Source organism: Mus pahari, chromosome X (assembly GCF_900095145.1).
Source record: "Mus pahari chromosome X, PAHARI_EIJ_v1.1, whole genome shotgun sequence".
In the NCBI taxonomy this organism is placed as follows: domain Eukaryota; kingdom Metazoa; phylum Chordata; class Mammalia; order Rodentia; family Muridae; genus Mus; species Mus pahari.
In genome coordinates, this window is record NC_034613.1 from 14,392,812 (window position 1) to 14,416,021 (window position 23,210).

General features: G+C 38.4%; 1 pseudogene; it reads right to left on the bottom strand.

Annotated features, from left to right (window-relative positions):
* Nucleotides 1-681: 681 nt before the first annotated feature.
* LOC110313756 lies at nucleotides 682-2,882 on the bottom strand (annotated as a pseudogene).
* Nucleotides 2,883-23,210: the final 20,328 nt, after the last annotated feature.

The following is a 23,210-nucleotide window of genomic DNA, read 5'->3' on the forward strand; positions in this document are numbered from 1 at the left end:
ATGTGCATGCATCTTCGATGCCCTGGCCACCTCATGTCCAGGGTGTGCCAATACAGTCTAACAGAAACTTTGGCTTTAGGAAGGAATCACAGACATTGAAAAGAATGGCTTTAAGTGTTCAGTGGGAGGGAGTGTGCTTCAGACAGCCCGGACAGTGTGGGCGACCAGTCACTCCTGCTACTACAGCTGCAGACACGACTTTGTACATAACAAGACCATGAAGGAAAGCAGTCCCTTTCAAAAACATTGAAAAAAAATGTTCACTGTGCTTTGTATTAACAGAATGCATTTATGAAAATTACTATACAGACTCACACACCCTAGGGCTTGCTTTATATCTGAAAGAAAACAAGATGATCATTTACATTATTTATGATTTATACTAAATTAAAGAAAACGTCAATTATATACTTTCCCCCCAGACAGGATAAACTGCTAAGGTATACAGCTTAGCACCATCATTAGAGTTGTCCACAAAAGGAATGGTGGTTAAAATCAAAAACACTTTCTTGAGAATGAAGTGCCTTTTTCTCTTGTTGCCATAACCAGCATGTGCCAGCAGTAATCAAAATGGAGAAGGGCCTGAAAGGTCTACCTGGGCAAGTTGATGAGCACACATCACAGTTTTAAAAGGAAGGTTATATACCACACAAGTCCCAAATACGCAGTGTCAAGTGACATCTATTTCTTTGCTTGTTTAGTGATCATACCCCTTGGTCAGATGTGACAGGTCTCATGGCACTGGACTTATTTTTTTTTACAGGCTTTAAAATCTGGAAGGAACACATGAGGGCTTCATCCATAGTCATCATGGCTTCTGCATTGTCAAACTCGCCACCATAGTTGAGTGCAGAAAGCAGTGATTTCCTCTTTGAAAAAAAATACAGAATACTCAAGATACAGTCCACAGAACTCAAAAAGGTCAACAAGCTGAAGGACTCAAGTGAGGCTGTCTCAGTCACAGTTGGGAGGGAGAAGAAAGCAATCACAAGTGGGAAGAGAGGGAGGGACCTGGGAGGGAAAGTGGACAGGGTGGGGGAGGGAGTATTGAGGAGAGGGAAACCTGATAGAGTATTGGGTGAGGGAAAAGGACTGAAGCCCTGAGGGCCAGCAGAAAGATTGTAAACAGGCAACCTCAGGAAACAGGAGGGGGGGGGACCACCCAGAATGCACCAGAGACCTGGGAGGTGAGAGACTCTTAGGACTCAAAGGTAGAAACCTTAGATGAAATGCCCTACAGTAGGGAGAAGGAACTTATAGAGCCCACCTCCAGCAGGAAGACAGGGCATCAAATGAGGGAGAAGGGGACCATCCCCCAGTCACATCTCTGACCCATAATCGTTCCTGTCTGAAAGAACTGTAGAAGGTCAAGTGACAGGCCCAAAGTGGGATTTAGCTCAAGGGGAGGTCCCAAGGCCTGACCCTATTACTGAGGTGATGGAGGAAGTGTTCACAAAAAGGGACCTGTGACTGTCCTCTGAAAGACCCAACAAGCAGCTACAAGTGTCCGATGCAGATATTTGCACAAAACCAATAGACAGAAGCAGCTAACCTCTGTTTTGAATAAGGCTGAAAGAAGCTGTGGAGAAAGGCAACCCTGTAGGAGGACCAGCAGTCTCAATTAATCTGGACCCCGAGATCTATGAAAAACTGGACCACCAAACAGGCAGTATACACCAGCTGATATGAGGCCACCAACACATATACAGAAGAGGACTGCTGGGTCTGGGTTTAGTCAGAGAAGATGCACCCAAACCTCAAGAGACTGGAGGCTCCAGGGAGATTAGAGGTCAGGTGTGGTGAGGGTGGGGGGCATTCACGTGGAGATGGGGTGGGGAAGGGGCGAGGTGTGGGATGTGGAGCAGACAGAGGGTAGATTGTAGGTGGGGAATGGAATAAGGAGTGTAAAAAATAAATTAAAAATAAAATAATTCTTTTTTTAAAAAGAGAAAAAAAGAGCCCTCAACCACCTGATGGGCTCTACATATAATATCTAAATCATGCTTATGGAGAAACATTGCAAGTCTGCACCAAATGTGAAGGACATTCCTCTGTCATTTTTCACCCCAGCCTGAGACATCTTTATTGGGGTCAGACCACAAAGATCACAAAGATCACAAAGATCTTGATCTGATGTGTCAGTTGATCTCATAATTCGCTGAAACTTCTCCATAGATGGAAGTTCTGTTGATAAACCTCCATGAGAGCAGAATATTTTCTTGTCAACAATGGCTGCTCTCAGTAAGCAGTTGAAACAGTCTGTGAATGATTTCCAAGGCTCAATGGGGTATCCTTTTTTTACACTCATCATAAAGTCCATACATTCTTTTGATGCTGGCACACTAAAGCTTCCCTCTGAGAAGAAAAAAAGTTCTCCAGATGCTTAGTTTTGTAGGCCAGCAAGAGGAAGACTGTCTCCAGTGCCTGACCCCTGTCCACATAGTCCCTGAAAAACAAATGGTTGCTTTCTGGAGGGAAGCTACTATATTCTTTTTGTTGTTGTTGTTGTTGTTTTGTTTTTCGAGTCAGGGTTTCCCTGGCTGTCCTAGAACTCACTTTGTAGACCAGGCTGGCCTCGAACTCAGAAATCTTCCTGCCTCTGCCTCCCAAGTGCTGGGATTAAAAGTGTGTACCACCATGCCCAGCTGCTACTATATTCAAACAGCAGAGGCAATTTATAGTTCTGCCCTTAGATGTCACCACATATCTTGAGTGGTACTTCAAGTTCTAAAAAGATAGGCTTACTGAGAAAATTCTCCTGAGACTTGAGGCAGATTCCTTGGATTTCATTCTGGTGGAAATGGACTTTTTTACTGGACTTGGACCCTCAGCCATTTTATAATGATGTCAATGTTGGTTTTATTGATATCCACCACTGCCATGCCTCCACTGGCTTGTGCCTCCCTCAAGCCAGGAGCCCCACTAGCAGTGGTGGTAGCAGCAGTGGCAGCAACCACAGTGGACTGTGACTGCGGCCAATCCCCCTACTCTCACCCCCACCCCGCTGCAGTGCCTGGCTTCCACTGGAACCAGGAGTAAAAATGGTTTCACAAATTGAAATCTGTCCGTTGTTGAAATCCCAATTTATATTGACAGATTATTGTGAAAGAACTAATTTCAATTTTGAAAGAAGGTATGCTATGTGTAAAATAATATCAAACCACAGTAGTGCTTCAAAGAACTCTTTCATGAATGAAGAAATTAATGTATAAGGAATATTTTTGTTATTGCTTTGCATTAATTGGTGGGTTTTTAGCCCTAAAACCATCCTGCTTGGAAGACCCTTTGGTTTTACCAGAACACAGTTCACCCTTGATTTTCGCTAGTGGTGCTGCCTGCCACAGAACATGCTAGACTCCTTCCAACAGTAAATGGGAGTGGTAATAAAGAATATTTTTACCTTGGACATTTTAGACAGCTGGATAAGAAATTTTCATACTGTTCAATGGCAAAGACAAGGTTAAAGATTGGTTTGGTTTCATGAAGAACTTTGGCCTAAGAATAAAAGGAAAATATAAGACAAAAAAAAAAAGAAGGAAGAAAGAAAGAAAGAAAGAAAGAAAGAAAGAAAGAAAGAAAGAAAGAAAGAAAGAAAGAAAAAATGCTGAAAGACTGAAGCAGTGACATAACACCATATGCAAAGGCATGAGTTTGACTTACAGCACCACAAAACAAACAAACAAACAAACAAACAAAAACAACCACCAGTACCATAGTTATTTAAATATTTATTTTGAAAAGAGAAAAAGGTTGCTGGACTTATCAACACATGTTTTTAAATCTCAACCATCTCAACAATTGGACAATAAGGCAGGAAGACCACATGTTTCAGGCCACAGTGTGCTACATAGTGAGTTCAAGGCCAGGCTGAACTACATAGTAAGATCTTAACTAAGAAATGTTATCAAGTCAGTATTAAGACTATCTCTTCAGGCAGAGCTGGAGGGGTAGCTCCTTGGCTAAAAGTACTTGCTGCACTTACAAAGGACCTAAGTTCTTATGGCCTCTGCTGGCACTTATATCACACAGATACAGTTTCCATAAAGATTTTAAAATTTTCAAAATTCATTAGACTCAATATAAGTTTTGTAGATTGTTAGACTGACTTAGCAAACAAACATTAAATATGGTTGCCACCCACCAAATTTCAACAAATAATACGGTAAGTAACTGTTAGAGTAGTTACAAAAGATTACACATTTTTATACAAAACTAAAAGGTTGTGCACAGTCTTTCAAGATACAATTATCTATATTATCAAATAGTACAAAAGAAGAGTGGAATTGAAATATGCATTATAGTTATGAAAGTAAAATCCAGGATTGCGACAAAAGCATGACTGTGCCATTCAAAATAATTTACAGATAAAAGATAATGCTAATAAAATTAACAATGAAATTTTTTATGGATCTAGACAAATTTTAAATTTGATTGAGAACAATTAATATCAGAATAGAAAAGAAAATACTGTATAAATAGAGAAAAATGGAAGGCCTCATTAATTATAGGTATACATTTATACATCAATAAATAACAAAATAAAATTTAAAAATGTTTAAGGCAAAAAACTTAAAATTTAACATTAAATACTTATAAATGTGTAATTTAATAAATCAAATCAAGAAGACATATTCATATATCCCTACTCAAGATCTTTCACATGCTAGGCAACTCTTCCACCACTGAGCTGTATTTCAGACCATCAGTTCTTGGTTCAGATACAAGACAACTGCAAGGATTCTTTGTGATGTCTTCACTGTGACTAAAATACTATTCAAAGCAACATTACAGTTATTTAGGTAAAGATGTTGCAGATGAAGGATTAGGGAGAGAAGTCAAAATTACATGAGAGATAAAAAGATATAAAAAAAATCTAGATAACTGTGACATGATGTGAAGTACAGAAATAGAACACAGAGAAGTGTCATATGTTATGCTAGAATAACTTTATATTCCCTCTATGAGGAAAAGATCACTTAAGGATTAAAGTAAGACACTTACATAGTAGAAAGTACCTTTTAAGTACATGTCTGACTGCTGTGTGATAAATGTGCTTGAAGGAAGAAGAAGTGAGAGCAAGAGGAGTTAGAAAGACAGGAACATAAATCTAAGAAAGATAATATGACATTTTTGTTCTAAGGTGATAGCAGATGGTAGAGGTCATGAAGAAAAAGCAGATAGATCAAAGCTATGCACTTTAAAGTTAGAGTCAGCTGGCTTGGGTGATTGATTGAACATATGTGAGAGATAAATGAAAGAGAAAAGTTAGAGATACTGATGCCATTCGTTAACTATGGGATAATGGAGTAAGCAGATCATGAGAACTAGAGTCAAAGAAGAAAACAAATGGAAAACTGGGTTGTGGCCTAAGTGGGTAGTCCCTTACTTAGGATCAGAGCCATTTAATTCTACTTTTCTTATGTTAAGCAGGACTCCTAGTGAAGGAATAAAGATACCAACTCACCCACAAATTCTTTGACCCCAAATTTTTCCTGCCTACAAGCAGTACAAGGTCAAAGATGGGACAGAGACTAGAGACTGAGGGAATGGCCAATCAACGATTGGCCCAAATTGAGACCCATCCTTTGAGAAACAACCAATCCCTGACACTATTAACAATACTCTGTTATGCTTGCAGATAGGAGCCTAACATAACTGTCCTCTGAAAGGCTCTACACAGCAGCTGACAGAAAGAAAGTAGAGACTCCCAACCAAACATTGGAAGGAGTCTTCTGGAAAGATTAAGGGACCCAGAGGTGATAGGAACTCCACAAGAAAAGAAACAGGGTCAATTATCTTGGAATCTTTGAGGAGCCCAGAGACTGAGTCACTAGCCAAATATGGGTTGGACCAGGCTTCCCTTCACATATATAAGATGTGCAGCTTGGTCTTCATGCAGGTCCCTCAACAACTGGAGTGGGGGCTGTCCCTGACTCTATTGCTTGCCTGTAGGTTCTGTTCCCTAAACTTGGCTACCTTGTCTGACCTCAATGGGAGAAGTTGTGCCTAGTCCTTCAGTGACTTGAGGTGCCATGTTGGGTTGGTACCCAGGGGAGACCTCTCCAGTCTCAGAAGAAAAGGGATTGATAGGTGGAGGGTTTGTATAAGGGGAGACTGGGAGGAGGGGGGCCTGTGACTGGCATGTAAAGTGAAAACATAAATTAATGAATGAAAAAACATAAAAAATAAAGCAAAACATAGAGCTCTCTATAAGAAAGGAATCAGTAATGGACCAGTCAAGCTCCTGATTTTTTTCTTCAGAGACAAATGGATGGCACCATCCATTTCAGGACAAATCTAACCTCTTTCGGTTCAGAAAGTAATGAAGTCACAATATTGTTAAAGTCTACATTCAGCTGATGAGATGTATATTACAAAAGTTGTTAACTTTGTAGACAGTGGGAAGACTTAGAAGCAGGTATACCATTAGATAAATCCTTCAATATGCTTTTGTCTCAGAGCAACATATTTTTTTTTATCTCATCCTAACTTTCAACCTTCATGTCAGCAACATAAATAATGGCAACAAGAATGATTTTTTTCTAAAAGGTTACTAAAGTGTTAAGATACAAGTTACAAATATAAGAGCAATACAATTAAAGAGTAGAGAGAAAAATAATGAACCCAGACTACATACAAAAAGCATCAAGTCCATAGGAGGACCTAGAGTCAGATAATCTCCATTCGTGTTTTGAATTTAGTACATTGCTTCATATAAAATACTGGATGAAGTGGTGAGCTTTCTTAGATCTCAGTTTCACCATCTCTGGAATATTCAATGACAGGCTCTCATGGTCAACTGGAATTTCATATATGATATTAAACATATCTATTACATTACCCTATACTCTTAAATAATGTGAAAGTTTTAATATTGGAGACTGAATCAAGGCCTTACATGTGCTAACCATATATCCAACATCAAGCTGCATCCCAGCTCAACATGAGCTTTTTAATTGTCTAATGAAATTTTGGTGCAAAAAAAAAAAAAAAAAAAAAAAAAAAAAAAAAAAAAAAAAAACCTTTTATAAAGGAAACTTGGGATTGAGGAAATGGCTCAATGGATAAAGACTTTTACTAAGCAAGTGTGAGGATCCAAGTTTGTGTGTCCAAACTCAGTTCCAGGAAAATGTGGCAGCCTGACTGTAATCCCAGTGTTTAGAAGACAAAACGAGGGAATCCTATTTAGCAAGCTGGCTAGCTAGCATATCTAGGTGTATCACTACGCTCTGGGTTCAATTGAGAGACCATTCCCTAACATGGAGAGTAACTGAGAGAGACTCCTGCCATCAGCCTTGGGCCTAAACACATACATACAAACACACACACACACACACACATACACACAAACACACACATCACATGTACTCATATGCCAGCAAATATGAATGTATATTACATGCACACAGTAAAAACATTATGTGTATCCAATTAAGTTTCATATAAATGAAAAATATCAGTTTCCCAGGAACTAAAACTGGAAAGCTAGAAACTCATTATTTTCTCTCTACTTCATTTTCACATCTGTGTTCTTCTCTCTCTCTCTGATAGTTGGCTTTTCTTGGTCAGATAACATATTTTAAAGGTTGCTAAGTTTCAATATATAGCTCGCATGAGCTTTAATCTCATCTCAGTAACTCACAATTTCAGATTGGCTATAACTTTTCCACTGTCAAATGTGATAGAGAATCTGATTGGTCTAGAAATAAGTGATTAAACTTTTCTTTACCCAGACCCTAGTGCAAGAAGGTATAAATACTTTTTAGTCTAGAAGGGATCATGTGTTGAAAATAATGCCCATAGTAACTGGAATATGAGCTCCACATTTTGATATGAAAGTAAACCCATCAGGAACTGCTACTGAGTAAGGAAAGCCAAACATTGTCACTTGTACATTCAGTGTACAATTGCTGAACAATGTCAGGTTATACCACTCCTTCATTTCCTGTTTTAGTCATGAATAAAATATTTTTCCCAAGCCTCCAAAAGTACCTGCTTAATTTATCTAGTTTTTATTTTTATAAGCTTTATCGAACAAGAAGTCTGGAGAGTGATAACCAGTACAAAGAGGCAGTAAAAAGCATTGACAATCATTTTACCCAACTTTTCTGCTGGCTAGATTTATGTCAACTTGATACATAGGACTCTTAATTGAGAAAAAGCCTCCAGAAGATGGGTCTGATGCAAATCCTTGGTGCATTGTCTTGGTTAGGGGTGGATGGGTAGAGTCCTGCCTACTACAGGTGGTCCCTTGGCCAGGTGGTCCTGGATTGTGAGTTAACTGCCTAATTGGCTCGGGGTCCCTGGGCCTGCATGGAGGCACCACAGATGCTGCTGAATGCCAAGAAAGAACTGAGAATGGAGTGGAGGCACGTGGGCGGGCTCTGGCCGCGGGCTGAAGGGTAAAGGGGCAGGAGGAGTGCTCCAGTTGCTTTCCACAGGGAGAAGAGTCTTTGGCTTGCTCAGGCGGGTGACTTGGTTTGGTGGTAACCATGTCTGGGAATGCAGGGAGGTCTACCGCTGGAGATTAGATGTGTGGCTCTTTAGATGAGGACCTGCTCCATTGCTCTAGCAGGGCAGGTCCGATGAGAAGAGGCAGTCCGTGGTTTCAAGGCGTTTATTGTCATGGAGTAGAGGCAGAGAAAGGCAGAGTGGGGGTAAGAGTAGTTCCCTGGCCATGGCCATGTGGAAAGAGGGGGAAGGGAATGCGGAAAGAGTGGGAGCAAGAGTGCAAAGGAGAAGCAAGCAGGAAGCAGGAACAAGAGCAAGAGAGGGAGGAGGAGTCAAACAGTCCTTTACATAGTGGGCCAGGCCTACCTGGCTGTTGCCAGGTAACCGTGGGGAGGAGCATACCTGGCTGTTGCCAGGTAACTGTGGGGGTGGAGTCCAGAGAGAATACCAGAGCTTGAGGTGTTGCCCTATGTGACTAATGGCCACAGAATTAATGAACTGGGTCCTGATGTCAGGAGCCTAGTGCCTGGGAGCATGGCAAACAGGCTTTCTGTCACTTGCAGAGTTATCTGCTGGGTCTCTGGGGTTTAAACCTAGCTCAACCAGAAAACAGGCTGCTTTGCATGGTCCTGCACTGGATAGTATAAGAAAGTGGGCCAAGGAAACCATGGGGAGCAAGTCAGTAAGCAGTATCTCTCCACAGCCTATGCAGGGGCTCCTGCCTCCAGGTTCCTGGCCTGCTTGAGTTCCTGTCCTCACTTCCCTTTGTGGTAAACAGAAATGTGGAAATATAAGGTGAATAAACCCTTTCCTCTCCAACTTGGCTTTTGTCATGTTGTCTATCACTGCAAGAGAAACACTAAAAATCAAGCAAACAAATGACAAAACGAAACAAAAATTTCTGAAAGAGGGGGTATAAACCTTCAGAGAATACCAATGTTTTGTTCCTTTATACATAGCTCAGGCTGCACTCAGAATTGCCAGACTGAAGAAGGTGGCACTCACACACATAAAAAAAGAGAATATATGTGCAAAGTAAACCAATAATATAGGTTTTAAACAAATCCTCTTGTTGCTCACCTTATAATAAGGTATAATATTTAAACCTCTTCAAATGTTTGTGAAATAATGAGTGTACATATGAATTCAGTTTTTTCAACAAAGAAATGTTCTCTCAATTTCAGCAAATGATATTTATTTCTTGTATGTTGCTTTTATATATCAAATACTACAAAAATAATCTGCATTTGATTTAATATACCCAGTAACAGGGGCAATATAGAAGGAGAAATTCCACCTTCTAACACTCATCAAAACATTGTTACTTTCTGAAGCTTAAGCACAACTTTTTTACTAATTTATAATCTCATAACATTATATACTCCTAATTTGATGCAATATAGGAGAAATTCCACTTTCAAACACTCACAAAGACATTGTTACTTTCTAAAAAATCAAGTACAAATATTTGAATAAAGTTATAGTCTTACTCTATTATATATGCCTAATCTGATGCATTTTGACTTAAGGGATTATAGCACCATTCTTCTCAAATCTTATTATTTCCCAAATCAGGGTATATCATGTCCTACCCCAGGGTATAGTAAATTAGTAAACTATCAAACCCAATGTTTTATCATGTTTTTTATTGATCACCCTCTCATTTTCTATGGTAAATATAATAATAGACCTCCAGGGATGGCCTAATATCTGAGATCTGTGAACCTGTTATGCATTATGAAAAACATGGATTGGGGAGATATCATTAAGGTGTAGAATTTAAAATGTAGGAATTGTCTTGCATAACTTCAATGGGCCTAATTCAGTAACATGAGTCCTTTGAAAAATGGATTTTGTGTGAGAGAGGAAAGTGATACAGGAATAATCAGAGTGAGGAGGTGGGTCCAAAGAGTAGAAAACTATATACAAAGATTGCATGCTACTGACCTGTGGTTTTTCTTCACCTAAAAACTTCTAAAGTTGAAGAGATCTCCATTTCACAATAACAGTAAGTGATAATTATTAAAAGCATGACTCTCACAGGCAAGAGGGAGGGTGAATAGGGTGAAGAACTGTGAGGGGGACTAGGAGAGGGCAATGGCAGGAATGTAAATACATAAAATTAATTTTAAAAAGATCAACTTCAGAAATCTCATGAATGAAAATCAAATTGCAAAACAATAATACTAAGGATTTTTAAAACAAACCAAAAGCATAACCATTTCTCTGTAATGAAATTGTATGAATTCCAATCAACAGAAAACATGCTGGAAACAAATGCTTACAGATGGGTTAAAGAGCTGGAAGTTGAAAGAACAGCTATAGAAAAACAGACGTTCTTACCCCCCAAAAATCACATTCTATTTTGAAAGGGAAATATCTATGCTTAGGTTAGGAGAAAACAATTCTGTATGTGAACAGGGTTGACAGCAAATATATGTTTGAGCTAAATCTTACAAAATGAGTAGAGCACACATGAGTAGGTAGATTTCAGGAAAAGAGTGACAGAGACACTCAAAGATGTCAAAATGAGTGACTTTTCTATAACCCTTTTACTAGGTCCTCAGCTGGGGTGATGACCTGAGGGAGGCTAACTGTGGGTGGTAGCAGAGACTAGAAGTTTGTACTCTTCTGGGGTAGCTAGTTTTCTATGTCTAGCTAAGGATTGTTTTAAAGTCTCCAAATTGGTGTATAAGCAGGAGAAGCAAGCAAGGGAATTTGTAAGACATATATGATCAAGACTTGCAAATTGATTAAATACAAAATCCGAAACAGCTTGCTCAATCCTATCCTCAACTCTTCCAGAAGACTCCATGAGCTCCACCTTAAGTTTGGCTGTAGGTCTCCATATCTGTTTCCATAAGATGCTGGATAAAGTCTCCTGGGAGACAGTTATGATAGGTTATTGTTTACAACCATAACCAAGTAACATTAACAATGTTGGGGGTTGGTTCTGTCACATGGGATGCGTCTCAAGTTCAGCCAGTAATTATTTGACTGTTCCCTCAGTCTCTCCTCCATCTTTATCCCTCCACATATTATAGGGAGAACAAATTTTGGGTGGATGGTTTTGTGGTGGTTGATGTTCCCCCTCCCTCTAATGGAAGTCCCACCTGGCTACAGGAAGTGACTACTTCAGTTTCCATATCCCCAGGTGCTACGAGTCTCAGTTAAGGTCACAAGAAGACCTACTGAGTCAACTAATCTAGACCCTTAGAGGCTCCATAGATTGACCCACCAACCAAAGAGTATGCAGGGGCTAGACCTAGGCCCCCTACACATTTGTAGCAGATATGCAGCTTGATCTTCATGTGGGTCCCCTAACAATTGAAGCACAGGCTGTCTCTGACTCTGTCTACCATTGGATCCCTTTCTCCTAACTGGATTGTCTTGTATAGCTTCAGTGAGAGAGGATGCCCTTAGATCTGCTTTAACTTGATGTCCCAGGGTGGGCTGGTACCCAAAGGGGCCTTACTTTTCTCCAAGGAGAAGGGGAGGAGGTAATAGGGAGGAGTTTGTGAGGGCAGAACTGGGAGGAGAGGAGGAAGGGGGCTTTGATCAGAATGGAAAATAAATTAATTAATGAAAAATGTCAGAAAATGATACATAAATGACTTCAAAATTTCGATTAAACAAAAATCTAAAGAAGATTGAGTGGATTTCTGGATTTAGTGTGTGGTATATTTTTTATATCAAACCTGATACATGAAACTGGAGGTAGGTCTGACCTTGAACACATAAGAATCAAATGGAGGGAGGGTAAAAACAGTTCAGTGATTAAGAACACTTGCTGCTCTTGTAGAGAACCTGGGGTTGATTCCCAGTATGCTTCATAGCTCAAAATCTTCTGTAACTTCAGTTCCCGTGAATTTGAAGCCTCCTTCTGATCTCCAGGGGCAGCAAATACACACATGGTACACAGACATACATACAGGAAGAATCTACATAAAGTAACATACTTAAATCCTTGTTCATGTCTTGTTTAGGTGACCATGTTGTACATGCTTCATTAGTATAGATTCCCCCTGAGAGTGGGAGAAAATAGTCCTCCAGAAGGAATAGGCCTCCAACTGGTTATCCAATATTAAGATGTCAGAACTAAAATCATATACACAGAAATAACATTATATGGATTGTGAATATCACATTATATATTTAGGAATATATATGTAACAATAATTAAGGAGATAAGAGCTGGAGTACATGGGAAAGGCTGGAAAGAACAGAGGGAAAGGGGAAATGATATAATTATATTTTAATTTTAAAGAGTAAAAATATATAATAACAACTAAATTAAATAAATCAATTTCATGTTTAGGAAAAAAGTCAAATGGAGGAAGAAAGATAAAACCATTTCCAAAGAAAACAGTAAGTAAGAGCTGAAAAGTCTTTAAAATTCTGGAGGATGTAAGGGGACAGAGGTAAGCAGAAGAGGAACCAGGAAGAGACTGAGGTTCAGCTGGCAGAGTATAGAGAACTCAGGAAAAAGTGGATCCAGGACCTGGAAAACAAAGGCTTCGAAGAGAGAAGAATGAGAAATGGTGATTCCTTGTCTTAGTTTGAATTTTACTGCTGTGAACAGACACCTTGACCAAGGCAATTTTTATAAAAACAACATTTAATTGGGGCTGGCCTATAGGTTCAGAGGTTCAGTTCATTATCATCAAGGCAGGAGCATGGCAGTGTGCAGGCAGGCATGGTGCAGGCAGAGCTGAGAGTTCTACATCTTCATCCAAAGGCAAACAGGAAAATACTAGCTTCCAGGCAGATGGGAAGAGGTTCTTAAAGGCCATGCCCACAGTGACACACCTACTCCAAAGCTACAACTCCAAATAGTGCCTCTCCCTGAGCCAAACATAGTCAAACCACTACATTCCTCTTAATCAGACCTCATGTCACAGTAAAAGACCCACAGCTTAAATATCACAATCAGTAATGATGTGCACATGTGGATACATCAGCCAAGTGCATGTTCTTTGATACCAATTAGTCTGAAAGGTCAATTCCATTCCATTTTTCATCTCTAACTGTGCTGAGTTAAATTATCCAATCTAGCCCACCAAAGTGTTAAGAAAATGTTGAAAAGCTAAAATCACAGGCCACTGCAAAAACCACAAAATGCACCAGCACTTAGCTCCCTAGGAAATGGAGCACTACAGAGTCTAATGGATTTCCATTTTTTCCCTGAAGAAATATATGACACTTCAGATAAGGCACAGACTTATCTTACTGCTTCCACCATGTTAGGAGAATGTCTTCCTTTATGTAAAAGCAATCTCTCCCATCTTATTTTTTTTTAAATGTTCTTATTCAGCTCAGACCCAGGAGAAAAATATCTAGTTAGAATCTGTGGCCCTCAGCTCTTCAGCATGGCTATGACAGCTGCAGTAAAGCTGCAATCTAGACTTCCATTTAGAACTCTGATAGAACACTGACACCACTTTCCAGGCTATGGGAAAAATAAGTACTCTCATACTGCACTACTTTGGAAAATGCAAATAGATACCATGCCTTGTTGGGAATTTAATAGCAACTACCAAAATTATGAATGTTTTGACCTTTTGACCCAAGAATCCAATTTCAGGGAATGTATCCTAAAGATGCACCTATACATATAAGAAGTGTATTATTTATAGGGTTATGTGGTGGGATAATCAAATTCTGGAAACAATTTTTGTACCAAAGTTAATGATTAAATATTGTGCAGGGTAATGAGAAAAAATGGCTTCAGTTATATGGAAGGATCCCAATTACTAATGAAAAGAAATGACAAAATCATACAGAGGTATTTTATGTAAGAAGTAATGGAAATAATATACTATAGTGAGTGTATTTTCAGGAAGAGCAATAGAAGAATTTACAAACTACAAATAACTGTAAGTCTTTCAGGTTGCAGTGGGGGAAGGAATCAGAGACAGAGTGAGGATGGGAATTCTTTGAAAAATAACATTGTAATTCTTGGAGGATTTCTCAAAATCTATTTTGATTATAGTCACCCCTCCTCCCCCAAATCCTCCCACATACATTCCCACCTCCATACCCATCAAAGTGCCTTTTTTTCTTTTTTTCTTTCATTTTAATACTCTATGTCTGTTGTGTTGTCCAAATATTCTCGGGTGTGTAGCAATCCTTTGGAACACAGTGGACCTACTATGTGCTGCACTATTAAAAACAAACAAACAAACAAACAAAAAATAAAGCTCATTTCCAGAAGCTATTAGAGGACAATAGCATCTTATAGGGGTGGCGCACCATACCCCCCTCCCCTCTCTACACTAGGATTTAGCCTTACTTGAGCTAGGGCAGGTGTTTGCATGGTATAACAACCACTGTTACTTCATATATGCAGGTTCCCTATTATATCCAGAAAACAGATTTGTTGCAGTCACTTACCACTTCTGGCTTTTGCATTCTTTCCTCCTTCTCTTCAATGATGATTAGGAGGATGGGGGTATGATATAGCTGTTTAATGTAAGGCTGAACATCCCAGTCACTTAAGTCTGTGTACCTGGGACAGATCTGGGCCTGTCATATCTATTGTAAAAAGAACATTTTCTGATGAGGGTAAAGGCATTTGGTGTCAAGCCTGAAAACCTATGTTGGAGTCCCACAACCCAAAGTAGAATAAGAAAACTGAGCTCTATCAATGGGAGGAGAGGCCCTTGCCCCAGTGTAGGGGCATGCCAGGGCAGGGAGGTGGGAGTGCATAGGTAGGTGGGGGGAGCACCCTCATAGAAGCAGGAAGAGGAGAGATGGGATAGGGGTGTCTGGGGGTGGGGAACCTGGAAAGGAGATAACATTTGAAATGTAAAGAAAGAAAATATCCAACAATAAAAGAAAAAGAAAATTGAGCCCTGAAAGTTATCTTCTGAGCTGCATAGCTCATGCACATCCCCACACACCACACCATACCACACCTCCCCCACCCTCAGTATAATTTTTAAAAATTAAAAAAATGAATATTATTTTGCTGTAACTTTTTAGGGGGCTGTCTATCCCTCCTTTCAGGATTCCAAAAACAAACTCAGGTAGAATTCTACCAACGTTCACTCTGGGGAACCAATTAGTCCATTTGGCTTCCTTGCAGAGCATAGGTGAGGGGTGTGTACAGGAATCTGTGTGCTCTCCCTCAAAAAACCACACTGGAAGGTCTTTGCTCAGCAGAGATGATGGCTTCTCTACAGTTAAATAAATGAAGTACCTCCCTCTAGTCCTTTTCCCACTACATCATCTATCCCCATGCCCAAACCACAAAGTCATGTGTAATTATAGAAGAATTGCATAAGGCTAGTTGAGAAGGGTAGCTGGATACTCAGGGAATGGTCCCATGATTCAGCATGCCCTCCTTTTGTGACGAAAATTGAAGAGTCAACAGGACCAGCTATGATCCTCTGTGTGTAGGCCCAGAAGAACTCCTAAAGATGGTAGCAATTGGATCAGAGGACAGTCATGGACAACATATTACAACCTAATTGGATTGTCTGTCTTATTTATTTGTTCCTTTACTTATCTGCCATCTATTTTTGTTTGTTTGTTTGAGACAGAATATTGCTATGCAGCCATTTCTGTCCTAGAACTCACTATGTAGACCACGATGGATTCAAACTAACAGAGATCTACCTACCACTGCCCCAGAATGCTGGGAATAAAACAATGAACCACCATGTCCAGTCCATCTAATGCTTTAATAACTAGGAAACTAACTATCTTAACACTAGACCTATAGGTTCAAAACTAGTTTGATTTCACAGGATTAAAAGGGCCTTTTAATAAATCTATTATCTAAGAATCAGTCTGCAGTTACCCAAGATAAAGTTATTTCCGATTTAATTTTTATGACAGAGACACTTGGTATTATTTTCCACCACAGACAAAATCAGGCAGTATTTTTTGAAGCAGAGAAAATTATTTTCTGAGTGTTTAGCATTTAAGAGAAATAATGGAGAAATATGTTGATCCCTATCTTGCTCTCTCTTAAGCTGTCTTTCCACACGGCAATAGCAAATATGATACATGACACAATGTAGCTTTACAACTGGTTTATTTATGCTAGATTTGACCACCCCTGTTACGTGAACATCACAAAAGAACAGTAGTATCCACTTGAGCATTGCATGTTCAATATACAGACATGATTAAAACAATGCCTTCTTCGTTATATTTTCATACATTTTATGACTGTAAAATTCTGTTAGATCCATAAATTTGTAACATGTTTCTCTCTGTGACACAACAGAAACTACATTTGAAAGCCATTACAAGCACTCTAATCCAACACCACCTCAAATTTCAAGTCATTACATTTTTTTCCCCTAGAGCATTTCTCTCACAGGTTGCAGTATTTCTTTCTCTGTTCAGCCTCATACAAAAAACATCACCCATGCCTTCCCTCCCATTTTTTTCTCTGCCCCACTTTAACCTAAATTCTTCTTTGATGTTGGTCAATCATGAAGTCCCTATATCTATTTGTGTCAACTTCACTGATGGCAGAAAAGTTGAGTATAGAAGCAACATAAATTGAGTCAGACAATATATAGCATTTTAGTAAAAAAACATTGAAAAATTCTAGTGTATATTACATGCACTCTGTAGCATCCTTTGTATCATCACAGGCACAGTTTAATATATTTCAATACTGGCAATTGGTCATAATCATTGCTCCTTATTATGCCTGCTTTCCTCTCTTTGCCCAGTGAGTGTTAGCCTCATTGCTTAAATACTCAGTCTGTTGCCTTTGCTCGAAGACAGTCTTCTTAAAGCCCACTTGTCCTTTGTAGCAGCAGTCGGCACTCTCACTTTCTGTAAGAGGCAAGATGTTCCAGGCTCATCTTGCCTTTTCTAGCCCCAAGACTTGGCACCGGCTACCCTCCAAGGAGCCCTGGTTCCTATTCATAGGAGAATAGTTTAAGGAGCCAATATCTGGGCGCCAGGTAGAACATACAGATTTTTCAGAATACAACTGCTTTTGGGTCAAGTGACTATAGAGACCACTTAGGCTATTGCAGCAACACAGCAAAAAAACAACAAAAACAAAACAAAACAAAAAACAAACAAAAAAACCTTCCAGGGCAAAAACTCACCTTTTCTAAATTTTATTTTATCAACCATAATATTCTATACTATACTATATATTGTCAATACCCAATTTAGGCATTCAGATTTCACTGTTGATATTTACTTAGAAGTTTTCATTTTGTTCTTCATTTTGCTTCCTCATTCATGAATCCTGAATCTTGTTATAAACTGTAGAAGTTCAAAATGTGCCAGGCCCAGAAAGTCAAATACTGTGTAATCACACTTATATGTGTAACCTGAAATAGCCAATTACACACATATAGAGTATGGTGGTGCTTACTAGGGTGGGAGAAATGGAGAAATATTGGTGATAGCAAACAGCAATTTCCTTAGACAACAGCCAAAGAGCTTTGAGATTCCTTTCAAAGAACTAGGGTTAAAATTTTTGTGATGGTAGATCCCTTTAATCTCAGTACTCAGGAGGCAGAGGCAGGTGGATATCTATGAATTTGAAGCCATTGAGTTTCAAGACATCCAGGGGACACATAGAGACCCTGTCTCAAAACAACAACAACAACAACAAAAACAACAAAAATGGGTATTATACATTTCAAAACTGTAAATGATAGATATTAATAACAGAATCAAAATCAACTGTAAATATTCAGACATATGGAAACAGTCACATTGGACAAATAAACAGAAGCTTGAGAGATGGTTCAGATGTTAAGTGCACATGCTTCGCTTCCACAGGAAAAGAGTTGCAAATACCCAATTCCTGAGGCTCATGAATGCATGTAACTCTAGCTTCATGGGATGTGGCATCATCTTCTGGCTTCTGTAGGCACTGCAGCCACATGCACAAACCCATATATAAACACACGCATGCACATATAATTAAACGTTGTAATTAAAAAAAAAAACAAGATTCAAATGCTTTTGGTTAAAAAAATTATCCACTCTTATTTGGATTTTGATGGGAAGTCAGTACTATTGCTTCTTTAAACAGAATTTTCCAATATTGAAAATTAAAATAATAGAAAATTTAGAATGTATTCATAACACATGAGGGCATGGGGAAGTCCACTGTTTACTTCAAAATTCAAATTTAAATGATATCCTTGGATATCAGGAAATTTTATCTCTAAAAACAGGTCATAGAATACCACAGATAGACCACCGATTAATAGATATGAATTGAAAACAAAATATGAAAACACTGATTTTTAAGGCTTTTTCAAATGGTCATAATTAGCATTTTCATAGGTCTAAATAGAGTCTTATATTACTTTATTTGAGCCCTTTTACACAGGTCTTTTTCTATCATAACTCTTTTACTGCTGTTATTGATTTCCTTTGCCCCTGGGTGGTACAGAGCAGTGAACATTAATTTTTCAGTGATTCTTAGATACATAGAGACCAGCTCTGCTGCCTGCACTATTACTTCAAAAATCTTTCAAGGCAGCACAAAATATCAGAAAACTTAATACAAATCTGTATCAAAAAGGAATAGGAAAATTTTACCAACATAAACTTTAAACTTTCTATGCGATAAATTGTTGTGGGTTAACGGCTATAAATTCTCCTAAGTTTTCTCCAGCTATCCTTTGTGCAGGAGATGAAACTCAGGGCTTTACACATGGTAAGCATATGTGCTGCCACATAGATGCCGTCCCAGCTTCACATCTTAAAATTGTTGGTATGTTAGAAACATAAAATAGATTATCATAAATTCTACTGTTTATTCCTTTGCTTTATATTATATGCTCCACAAAATTACTTTTATATCACAAAAAAATATTTCCCTGCTAAAATAAAACATAAAATATGTAAACATGTATTAACAAAAAAAAAATTCTCTTGCATATGCGCAAATCTTTGCATGGATATAAAATATACCATGCCTGATCCCCAAAGTTTACATTCTCTGTTTACTGCACAGCTACCACAGTCACAGCATAGTCCAGTTTCAAAAATGTAACTCAAAGCATAGTTTATAAGGTTTTTACCAGGTAAGCCCTCCCCAAATTAGTAGCATTTTAATTTAGAATGCCAAATAAAAGTCCAAGCGTGGAGGAAAAGTGAACACACTAACACATACACCCATAAAATCATGTTTTTTGTTCATTTGGTTTTTTTGTTTGTTTGTTTGTTTTTTGGGGGGTTTTGTTTTTGTCTTTTTTGTTTTTTAGTTTAGTTTTTTTGTTTTTTTGTTTTTTGGTTAAAACAAAGGCACACTTGGACTGGAGAGGTGGTTCAGTCACTAAGGGCTAGGCACACTTGACAGCAAATCCTCACCTTTAAGCACCACACATAGACACACACAGTGTGAATGCCATGTAAAAAGAAGAACTTAGAATATAATTAAAATAACAATATTAAAGTAAAACCCCAGAGAAGGACACAGGATGGGAGACAAATGGGCAAATTTAAAACTATGTGAGTAATAGCAATGGCAAATAGAAGCAGGAGTTTGGGAAAACAACAAAACCAAAATAAAACCTCTAAAACAAAGAAACAACTTTTCAAAAAACAGCCTCAGGACAAAGTAATATAGTTCAATAGTAGAATACTTAGCATGTGCTGGGCCTTGAGTTCAATGGGCCAAATCACAAAAGGAAATAAGTGAATTAAGTAACAGAAAAATAACCAAAACATTATAAGATATCAAAGAAAGATTGTAAATAACATAGGTCTATATTTTAAGTATACATTTTATAAAAATATGGATGTGGACTAATATAGTTTTTAAGTAAACTACACATGAAATTTTCTCCTCTGCTTCTTTGCTATTACTTGCCTTTCAATTTTTTTACTATAGAAATAAGAAAAGAATTTTAATAACACATCAACACATATTAACAGGAAATATATGCATTAAAATACTGAAACAGCTTTGGAGTGATTGAATTGCCATTTCTTATGTATGAATGCATCTCCAAAAATAACTTTAAAAATCAGATTCCTAGGATATATAGACAATTTAGTTCTACTCTAGAAGTGACAGTGGCATGTTTCTGTATCCATGTATGTGTATGTCTAAGTCCACCAAGCACAGTGTCTAGCAAAATAGATATCTAAAACCTGTTTCAGATTGGTGAAATTTTTGTGAATTTTAGTCTCTTTGCAGTTTTTTTCTGTATTCTCTGGATGTTCTTGAACCAGTGAATGAACATTTTAAATTTAAACAACTTAAAAAATATTTTGTTTTCACAAGGATAATATTTATCTGAATTTCTACATGTAGCCATAGTTATGGTTAGAAGTAAACAGAAATTAAGCTAAACTTTCTCAATGGCAAGGTTAAAGGTGGCCCTTATTCATATTTTATTCCATTTTGCTTTGTTCTCTTTATGCAGTGTCTAATAGGCAAAAAATATTCTCATTCCCATATCTGTGATTCATTAAATCACAGATATGTCCAATTGTGTAAAATGCCTCCAATTACCCTTTTTTCCTGGAATTGCTTACATCTGAAACACACATTTCGCCAAGAGAAGTTCATCACATTGCAGTCCTCACAGTACCAGTCCCCGGGTCTTTGACTGACACTATGCTTACTATATGGAGAGGGGTCAGCTATTGGTCTCAAGTTCTGAGGAAGGATCTTCCTGCGGTGGAATTGCTTAGCTCTCCAGCTAGCTCTAGGACAGATCAGGGCAGGAATTGCAGAAGCCTGTCCTACCTCTGTTGCTGTCACTTGGGAAACAAACAGTGGTTGGACTGAGCTAGAGGACAAATTAAGAGATGCTAGTGGGAAAGTCTGAGACCAAGCACTCTGCATTCCAGAGGAAGAATTCTCATTTTGATTTGTTCTTACAGAAAACCCATTTTCCTCATCAAAAGGAACTGCAGGTGCAGCGGAGGAAGCACTTTGGCCGGAAAGCCTCAGTGGCTCTCTCACAGTCCAGTCATATCCCCCATCTCCAAGGGGCACAACACTACCTAATGGATATGGCCCAGTTCCCTGGGCCTCGTCTTTCCTTTCTTCCTGACTTGGAAACTGAGTTTTTACCAAATTAAAAGGAGTACTTGTGAGAACAGATTGCTCCCCTTGTACTCTATTAAGGTCTGTGAGTCCTTGTTGGAGTCTGAACTCCCCCAAGCCCTTTTCATCTTGATTTTTATCCCTCTGTTTTTGTACCATCCCTAACAAGGCATTAATGAACAGCTTCTGCTCATCTAGCTGATCCTGCATTATCTTTACCTTCTTTGTGTACTCCTGGCTCTGCTTCTCAGCTAAGCCCCGGCCCAGAGCCAGGGCACTCCAGGCACAAGATTTCTTCAGACTTCTGGGTATCGCTGAGTCAGTCACTATGGTCAGCAGCTCCCCTTCCACAGCGCTCCAGGACTTACACAAGTGAATCCTATCGAAGAATCTACTACTCCCATTTTTAACTATTTGTTCATTTAGAAAAGCTACAACTTCCCGGTGGTAAAAACCACAGGTTGAGTCATTAAAATTAATAGCCATTCTAAGAATCCCTCGCCCAGCTTTTCTGCCTTAGAGAACAATAGAGTGTGAATTTGAATTTGTGGTGTCCTCTCTATACCCTTACAATAGTCCTACGCCACCTAGTGGCCTGGAGGTCTATCTTTCAATCCCAAAGTAGCTACTTACATCTATTATTTAACCACAGAGTTTAAGGTTCATGAACTTAGCAGGTAAAAGGTACAATAAACAGAGTTAAAACACAAAATGGGGTTGGGGTTGGGGGTTGGGAAAGGAGGTTGTGGGAGGGACTAGGAGGAATGTAGTTAGGGAAAATTGTGATGGGATATAACACATATAACGAATAAAACTAAAAAAAAAAATTTAAAAATATTATTTTTATGTAAGAAAAAATTACCAACAGAAAAAAATAGACCCAGGCACCAGTAATCAAATGAGATATGTTTATTAGGTAAAAGTTGGATGAGGGAAGTTTATTTTTGGAGGCCCAGATTTATTCCATCTGAAAAAAAGTGATCAATATCCACATCACTAAAAGAGAAACATGGACACAGAATTCCTCATCGTATGATGTAATAAGAAATGCACAACCTTATTGAAACGGCAATAGTGAAATCTAGGGTTTAGCTCTAATAAGCAGTTTAGAAGAATCTGATAAAGTGCCACGCTAAAAAGCTAAGCTAACTAGGCAATCCACCAGCAGCTGAGAGGAGGTGACTCTGTAAAGAAGTGATTACATTTTTCCAACAAGACAGCTATGTAAGAATATAGCAAGAAGAAATTGAAAACTATCAAACAAATGGCCGACCTGAGCCTCCCTTATCTGTTTCCTACTCGGTAAATGAAAAGAAAATATATTAAGGCAATCAGGAATGTGATTGTCTAGACAAAGAGATAACGTGTATATTTTATTATATTCTTTTTTCAAGATTAAAAGCTATAGCCAAACATAAAATACTTTTAAATAGGAATAAAAGATTAAATAGTTTTTGAAGGAAAGAATTGAATCCTGAGGTGAGTAAAAGCAACCTCAACTTTATTGAATGTGAAACCACAATATTTTGCCAATGAGCATATGTGCACTTTGGTTCTTTGTAGATTTTCTAAAATGTATTGTTAAAAGAAGCTTCTATATGTGAACAGATTTTTGTTATTTATTTATTTATTTTTATTAGATATTTTCTTTATTTACATTTCAAATGTTATCCCCTTTCCTAGTTTCCCTTCTGAAAATCACCTATCCCCTGGGTTCACCAACCCACCCCTGGCCTTGGCATTTCCCTTTACTGGG